Source organism: Mytilus californianus, unplaced genomic scaffold (genome assembly GCF_021869535.1).
Source record: "Mytilus californianus isolate M0D057914Y unplaced genomic scaffold, xbMytCali1.0.p SCAF_9, whole genome shotgun sequence".
Taxonomy (NCBI): domain Eukaryota; kingdom Metazoa; phylum Mollusca; class Bivalvia; order Mytilida; family Mytilidae; genus Mytilus; species Mytilus californianus.
This window is the reverse complement of record NW_026262745.1, coordinates 54,025,976-54,035,304: the sequence shown is the minus strand read 5'-3', so window position 1 is coordinate 54,035,304 and position 9,329 is coordinate 54,025,976. Positions and strand designations below refer to the sequence as shown.

The window sequence follows — 9,329 nt, the reverse complement described above, 5'->3', positions numbered from 1 at the left end:
TCCTATTACTCATAATAAGTGACAAATTTTTAAAAAAGAATAAGCAGTCGCTGAACGATGAAAATGAGGTCAAGGACAATGAACATGATGACAGACGGAAACTTCGTAACATAAGGTATCTGCATAATATCACAAGGTATGAAGCATTCAGGATTTCTACCTTCTGAAATATACATTTTTATACAAATACTTTACATCGCCGCCGGATAGTAATCCCTTTGTCTCACATACTGCGAATTTCATCTAAGGCGTTACAAAAATTAGTTGAAAAGGGCTCAACTCATCAGATCGATTCAAAGCACAAAAACAACTCACAAAAACACTTAAGACACAAAATACAGATCTCTCGCATTTACTGAAGCCTAGTTCAAAGCCAATAACTGATATACAAGATTAAAGTATCAACCAGTACACATCTAACATCCAATGGATTTAGTGTAAAGACGTCATTTTAAAACGATCAAAACAAAACATTATCTTGTGCAATGCCAAAATATTGGTATCGATAAAATGTAGGAATTTAGGAATTTTCATAGGTGTATAGCAATAATGGTGCCTTTGAAACTGAAAAAGAATAGGAATGATGCAATAATTCATTTATTGAAATATATAAGAGACTAAGCGACAAACGCTTCTATCTATTTTTGCATGTCTGCTCTTCTCCTCTCTTTTATTCAATTCTTTTCCTCTGTTCGTCTCTCACGTATATATCTTCTCTTCTCTTTCCTTCTCTCACGTATATATCTTCTTTTCTCTTTCCTTTTGAACCAAAGGTTTCAAATAAGAAAGTTGAAGACGTCCCTTCGAAAATGTACCGAACATCATGATGATTCGGTTGACCGGTTATAGAATATCTGCGTCACAGATGATTAAAGATATGTTCCAATTGTCGTGGTTACAACACCGTCTTCATTTTACCAACCGCAAAAACCGAAAACAAATCTTAAGTGCCGCACGCAATCAATGCTTTCATAAGGTAAAGGCATGGACACTATTTTTTAGAATGATTTTTCACATCATATACAGTCATTGTCTTAAAATATCGACACATCTTTTCAGTATGCGGTCATTATATAAAAACTTAACAATTACTACGATTTTGTATAAATAAATTATAAATGCGCAAATAAAAGGAATAACAACATGGACAAGACACATCCTGTGATTATAAGCTTCCTGAACAAGTATTTAACAAACTGTATTTTACTTTTTAATTTGAAAAGAATGGTGTACTTGAACATCTTGCTTATTCTTGCATTTGTACTATGTGGAGGACTGGCGGATGATGGTAAGATTTAACTCATTTGTATGGTACAGCCGGATTGCAGAGGCGGATTTAGGGAGGCAAGGGCCCGGGGCCCCCTTATGGAGCTTCATATATGACAAATTCATAGGTTTTTTACGAGTATCACTCTAAACGCTGGCTTTCTATTGGGCCCCCTTTTTCAAAATCCTGGATCCGCAACTGGACCGTAGATGCTGAGAATGAATGATTTTGTCATCCCTTACTTTTATTAATTGGGGCTGACAAACTTCTGTATGTGGCATATTGTGGCAATAATATCTTTGAGAAAACAAGTTACTAAGCGCATACATTTCTTTAGAGTTTATGCAAAAATTAGTCTCTATTCAGAAAAATATTATATCATACAACAACTTGAATTAGAATATTATTATAAGTTTTGTCTTATAACTATCTGGATTTTCCTTGTTTTTTGGAGCAATTTTCACAGATGATATCGGATATGTTCCTAATGTCGTAATTACAATCCACTTCCTTTTTCACCACGAATGTGACCTACCGAATTAGACTATTTACCGGATTTGTAATAAAATGAGCAACACGACGGGTACCACATGTGGAGCAGGATCTGCTTACCCTTCCGGAGCACCTGAGATCACCCGTTTTTGGTGGGGTTCGTGTTGCTAAGTCTTTAGTTTTCTATGTTGTGTCTTGTGTACTATTATTTGTCTGTTTGTCTTTTAATTTTTTGGCCATGGCGTTGTCGGTTTGTTTTCGATCTGTGAGTTTGACTGTCCCTCTGGTATCTTTCGCCCCTCTCTTTTTAGCTCACCGTTCCGAAGGAACTGTGAGCTTTAGCCATCACGTGGCGTCCGTCGTCGTCGTCCGTCTGGTGTAAACTATTTCAAACATCTTCTTCTCTTAAACTACTAAACCAATTCCAACCAAACTTAAGCTGAATGATCCCTTTGGTATCTAGAATAAACTTTGTGTTTAATTTTCTGTTTCGTCAAAAACAAAGGCCGCCATGGCTAAAAATAGAACATTGGGGTAAAATGCAGTTTTTGGTTTATATCTCAAAAACCAAAGCAGTTAGAGCAAATCTGACATGGGGTATACTTGTTCGTGAGGTAAAGTTCTATCAGCCCTGAAATTTTCACATGAATCTAATAACCCATTGTTGGGTTGCTGCCACTAAATATGTAATTTTAAGGAAATTTTGCAGTTTTTGGTTATTATCTTGAATAGTATGAATGATCAAGATAAACTGTAAACAGCAAATATGTTCAGCAAAGTAAGATCTACAAGTAAGTTTATATGACCAAAATTGTCAATTGACCCCTTAAGGACTATTGCCCTTTGAGGACAATTTTACACAATTTGTTTATCATGTTTTCTAACTTTAAAAAATCTTCTCCTCTGAAACTACTCACGGAACCAATTCCAACCAAACTTAAGCTGAATGATCCTTAGGGTATCTAGAATAAAGATTGTGTTTTATTTTTTGTTTCGTCAAAAAACATGGCCGCCATGGCTAAAATTAGAACATAGGGGTAAAATGCAGTTTTTGGCTAATATATCTCAAACACTTAAGCAATTAGAGCAAATCTGATGAGAGGTTAAAATGTTCATTAGGGCAAGTTCTATCAGCCATGAAATTTTCAGACGAATCTAACAGTCCATTGTTGGGTTGGCAACTTGCTGCCACTAAATTGGTAATTTTAAGGAATTTTGCAGTTTTTGATTATTATCTTGAATATTATTAATGATTAAGATAAACTGTGAACAGCAAAAATGTTCAGCAACTGAAAGTAAGATCTACAAATAAGTTAATATGACCAAAATTGTCAAATGTGTCCTTAAGGAGTTATTGCCCTTTAAAAACAATTTTTCACAATTTGTTCATCTAGTTTGCTTACTTTAAAAAATCTTCTCCTTTGAAACTGCTGAATCAATTTCAGCCAAACTTGGGCTGAATGAGTTTCAGAGTATCTAGTATAAATTTTGTATTTTATTTTTTTGTACGTCAAGAAACATAGCCACTATGGCTAAAATGGAACATAGGGGTAAAATGTATTTCTTAGCTTTTGAAGAAAATATGACAAATACAAATTTTTAAGCCAATCATTAATATATATTAAAAAGCAAAAATAATCATTGATGAAAGATTTAAGCAAAAAATTACAGGTGAGCGATTCGGGCTCTTGAGAGCCTCTTGTTTCAGAAGCGATGTTTTTTTCTTTTTTCATTTTCCAGATGCATTCTTGAAAATACTACTAGAACTTTTCATGGTACCATATCATAGAGAATTATAAGATTTGTAAACTGGAATGAAATTAATGTGAATGTTGATAACGCATATTGTTACTGTTTTGGTATCCCAAACGGAATAAAAAATTACTAATTGATTCACAAGGGCAGCCATGTCCTGCAATTTTATCGGAATGCATTGCAAGACATGCATAGTTTAAACAGTCCTTTCAGAGAAGCAATAATCAAAATTAGTTCTTTGCAAAATAAAATTAAAAAAAAAACACACAGCAACTAAATTCATTGTGTGATGCAAATATAAAAAAATCAGACCTAATTTTTTTAAATTTTTTTCCCATTTCAGCGAGACAGTGTAAACAGTGCGCTGGTATAATACATACAACACCGATGAATTCAACAGACAAAGTACCATCATGTTCTTCTGCGCAACCGACACCGTGTAATGGTACAGCCTTTGGATGCGCAGAATTCGATGGGAATGTTTCCATTGGAAATCAAAATGGTTGGTTAAGAGGTTATTTACATTTGCGCAGGGATTAATTAATTTTATGATTACACGAAACACTTAAGTATATTAGTTACGTTTGCATGTATTTATATTACAAGTAGCACAGGTTAAAAATGTAGATTGTTCATGCTTTAAAATATGTGAAATTTTATTGACTTTGAATTTTTTTTTTTTAATTTGAGGTCAAAAGTCCACTTTATCCCGATTATTTTTTCAGTTGTATCCTTTAATTGTAACAGTAAAGCTTTTATGGAAGTGTACTAATTCCCAAAGGCACAAGGCACTTGGGTACAGGATCATGTTGTGGATTTGCCCCCCCCCCCCCCCCCCCCCCCCCCCTTGTTTGCACTGAATTGTACACCACATTGTTTACACTACTATGTTTGTCTTACCTTTTTTCGGGTGAATTTATCAACTCTGATACAATCCTAGTAACAAAAGAAAGTTCACCTTGGTCAACCATGTCTATGTCATTCAATTATAGATTGGAAAATATCCCCATTACTATTAAAGAGTGAGGGGGGAAAGGAACATGTTTACAAGAGATCCCTAAAAGGACCATTTTTTAAATGAAACGATAATTAATTAAAAGAAAACAATATTTATTGCTTTTTATTCTTTCGTATTCGTTATTTCCATTTCAAAATGTTGTCGTAAATCGTAATTTAGATATTGCTAAAATTAAAACTCCGCTGATTATGCACTGACATCCGTGTGTCAAACTTCGACAATTGATAATTATACAATTGAATTAACGTCATGAGCATGTTATTTCTAACCTTTTTAAGGAAATTTGATGCAGGTAACAGTTCGTGTTTAAATCATCAGGTTTTGCATAAAGCTACTTTCGTTAAGATTTTCCTTAAGAAAAAACACCCCCTTTTTACCTAAGTGGTATGATAAGGTACTTATGGCGGTACCTTTTGACGACCATTTTATTTCACTTAAAAAATCTTGTTAAATCAACATTATTAGAGATAACAGTGGGTAGTTGTATAATTACATCCTATCCTTTTGTCTCAATCTTACTTAATTGTATTCCGACAAGTGTTCACTATTTTAACACGTGATGTAATTTTTCTTTCGATCTCGTTTGTATACACTGGAACGTTAATATTGTTCAAATAAATAATGTTTTACATAGCCTGGTCTCGAATGTTAGTATGAAGGTGAAGGAGGTTAAGAAAATCTATGGTCGCAAAATTATTATTTTCTTGAGGGGGGGGTAAATCAATATTTTATAAAGAAAAGTATGAAGCTGAATCTAAAAGGCAATTTATGTAATTACTTTCAATGAGTTAATTACTTACAATGAGTTTCAAGTCCTCGAAAATTTTGGGATGATTGCTCATTTTTTGCAAAAGATCTATTTGATTTTGCAGTGTCAAAATGGTTCAACATTGGTTCAACATTATTCAAATTCAAATTCAAATTCAAATATCTTTATTCCTAATCATAGGGCCCATAAAGAGCATATAAATCAACATAAATCACAATGTTCATACAATATCCACAAAAACAACACATGCAATCTCACAAACATGCTGATTGTTAATGATTAAATATGATTTAGAACAAATATGGAAACATGATAATAAAAATGTGTACATAATGGGAGAGAGCCAGTACAAAGAGGAATAACTCCACTTGTTTATCTTAACTTTTGTCTCTTTTTTCCTGTCTGATCTGGAAATTTTTTATTTAAGTACAAAATAAAATCTGAAAACTAAACCTTCATTTGTCATTATCCAGATAAAGAGATTTTCTAAATTTATGTTTTTCAGATTTGGAAACTTTTGAAATAAATTTTGTGAGAATTCTAATCTTGGTGAGCTACATAGAGGGCACTCTAAAACAAAATGAAGCTCATTTTCTATCAAATTAAGTGAACAGTATTGACAGAGCCTTTCACATCTGGACAAAATTTCAAGTTTTCCTGAAATTGTATTTAGTTTTCGTTCATGTCTCCCAGTTTCTATTCTCAAACTGTGGTTACTCAGTCTAAATTTTGTTAAGGTTCTTCTGCTGTTTAAGTTTTTTATATTTAAGTAACTTTCGTAATTGAAAGCAAATTTGAATTTAAAATATGTGCTGAGTTTTCCAGTATCTTTTGAATAGCTATTTTTTATGTCTAGCCATGTCTTAAGAAAGTTCTTCTGGAGACATTTTTCCAAATACAATTTAAATTTATTTTACTAAGTTTTTTGCAGATAGATAGGTTAATATCCAGTTTTTTACTGTAAAACAGTATATATGAATACCATTACTTATTTGAATGGTTATTCCTAGATTTATATTCATTATAGGCTCTGCTAAACATATCAGATGGGGAGTGCTCAAGTCTATACCAGTACAAAAATATTTGTTTTAACAAATCTAAATATAATGGATATCTCCCAAGTTCTGAAAGGACTGCTATGTTTGTACAGAGTTTAGTAACACACAGAATGTGTTTACAGAATTTAAAGTTAAGCTTTTCCATTTCCCAATCTTTGAAAATACCAAATAAAGAAAGATTTTTTTCTTTTTTGAGTAATGTTAATAACTCCCCAGTTCTCACAACCATACAATACAATGGGTTGAATGCAATGATCAAAAATATGTAAAAGGGTTTTAATAGATGGATCTGAAGATTTCACATCTTTATATAATTTGAAACTTGCTTTCGTTCCCTTTTGAAACAGTTGTTTTTGGCTTCATTAAACTTTCCAGTGTTTTCAATTATAAGCCCTAAATTCTTATATTGTTTGACACATTCTATAGAGTGTCTGAAAATAATAATAGATCATCTGCATATAAAAGGCAAGAAATCTTCTGGCCATCTAAAGTGACTGAATCTGTTTATGAGCAATGATGGTGGGGTGATCATTTAGAAATATCTTAAAAAGACTAGGGCTTAGAACATCGCCTTGTCTTACTCCGACCTCAGATGTGAAAAACTCTGTCATTTTATCATCAACCCTTACACACAGTCTGTCATTTGCATACATTGATTTCAAAATTCTATAAAAATAACCAATAACATCATACATTTGTAATTTGTATATTACACCAACATGAATAACTTTGTCAAATGCTTTGCGAAAGTCTACAAAGCATGCATACAACCTTTTGTCACCCGATTTTAGATATTTATCTATTATACATATGAGAACAAGAACGTGATCCCTTTGAGAAATGTATGATATTATTATCTTAAAGAAATTGAACAAGTCTATTGTAAAGTATTAAGTTAAAAAGATTACCAATACTTTTATTTATAGCTATTCCTCTGTAATTTTCAGGTTTCTTGGGATCCTCTGATTTGAAAATTAGACATATAAAACTCTCCGACCATTTTGTCGGATAAATACCTGATGCAAAAACTGTATTGTAAAGTTTTAGTAAACAAGTGATCAGTGTCTTAGAAAATCAGAGTTTAAAATATCACCGTTTTAACATAAATACAAAAGGTAAATTTGTCTTCAACATTTCAATGACACAAAAATGTAAACAAACATTATTTTTCCTTATATGAATGACTTAATTACTAATTTTTTTAACAATTTCATTCTATATCAATGTTTCATATGGCTCTCAATTATTTGAAAGTAGCTTAATCTGAAAGTGGGTTAAAATTAGAATATCTGTATAAATTTTATATTTATAATCGTGAAAGATCGGATACCACTTGTTTGCAATATGGATCATGAAAAGGATCGTGAAAGATCCGGTGTCATTTATTGTGCAACTTATTGAAAGTGTTCAAATCATTTTTCAATTGTATGAAAATTCATTGTGTAATTGGTACAGCAAAAGACTGGACTTCCATGACTATTCCTGTTCATTTTTGTATAATAATTTACCATGCCGACAAGTGAGGCCCCTCATGGGGGTGTCCAAGTAATCAAATAATCACAATTGTTTTGCCAATATAATCACATAATCATTAATTATTTTTTAAATAAGATAATCAAATAATCAAAAATACTGTCCTAGATTATCAAATAATCATGAAATATTTGGTCTGGTAATCAAATAATCACTATAAAAACGACCAAGTAATCACATAATCAAAAACCCCATGAGGAGGCTCACAAGTATGTGGTGCCCTTTAGCAATTACTGAATGTCCGGCCGTCTGGCAACATTTTATGTCGTTATTGTAAGTTAAAAATGCCTCATCTGATATTAAAAATGTTTATGAACAATATTGATATATATATAGATCTATGAGAGAAAGATCTTTGTGGATGTTTTTTTATCTAAAAAGGGGAAAACATTTTTGTAAAAAATCATTTTCTTTGGTTAAAAAAATTCGCAAGTTTTGAGAAATGTCTTTTTGAGCTAGAATTTCAATGGAAAATGATGATTGATTCCGGATATTTCAAATTTGCGGTATGTGAAAATTTTGGGGAAATATGGTCAAAACTTATTTTTTTCTTTAAAAATGAACATATTATGGTTTTCATCTTTATGTGCTCGGATTTTAACAACAATTTATATATAGATATATCACGGTATTTCAGATTGATTCCCATAGTCAAATTTTCGATTAAAAATAGTTAAAAACATGAATTAAAAAAAATCACAAATTCGAAGAGGCACTTTCTGTTCTAGTACTGGATCGAAATACATTAAATGCTATTCTAAATTAATTATCGGTGTCGAAATTTCTATCAGCTATACAAAATGAAATTCTTTTTTTCAGGGACAACAAATGTGACCATAAAGTTTCAATACTGTACAGCAAGTGGTCAAACAATCTGCTTCAATGTTACCAACACAAACGTTCATAACGAGACATCGGGTCTTCTGAAGGCATTTTCGGCAGCAGGACTAGGTTTTGGATCAGGACAACTTCAAGATATAGACGGCCGAATCTGTATGCATGGGTTTTCACCAGTTGTAAGCGGACAGAATAAACTGTTCCCAAGTGTTGTCATTCTTGTTTTGGCATTGATTTGTCAATAGGGAATCATCTTTGACAAAATCTCTAATAAAACAATATAAACATATTTCTTTATATTAGACTCATATAACACCTTTGGTAGTATACACACAGATGGAAAATTATATACATATCATATTATTATCATCATCCTTTTAATAGCAAAACTATTAAAAAAAATATTAGTATTTTTGTGAATATTTAATCAAACAAAAAACCCAAAGAGTATGTGTCAAAATTAAATGCCAAATTTTTGTTTTCACCTCTTTTTCACAATTCATTAAACACGATGCCCTATAAAGGGTCAATTAGTAAAGGTAACACACTGAAGAAAATTAATATACTGTAAATACTCCACATAAAATTGAGAATGGAAAT

General features: G+C 31.9%; 1 long non-coding RNA gene across 1 annotated transcript; it reads left to right on the top strand.

Annotated features, from left to right (window-relative positions):
* The first annotated feature begins 1,141 nt into the window (after positions 1 to 1,141).
* On the top strand, positions 1,142 to 9,018 carry LOC127715734 (uncharacterized). Its single transcript, XR_007988628.1, has 3 exons — positions 1,142 to 1,288; positions 3,858 to 4,016; positions 8,712 to 9,018. It is a non-coding gene; the product is annotated as an uncharacterized LOC127715734 (long non-coding RNA).
* The last annotated feature ends 311 nt before the right edge of the window (positions 9,019 to 9,329 follow it).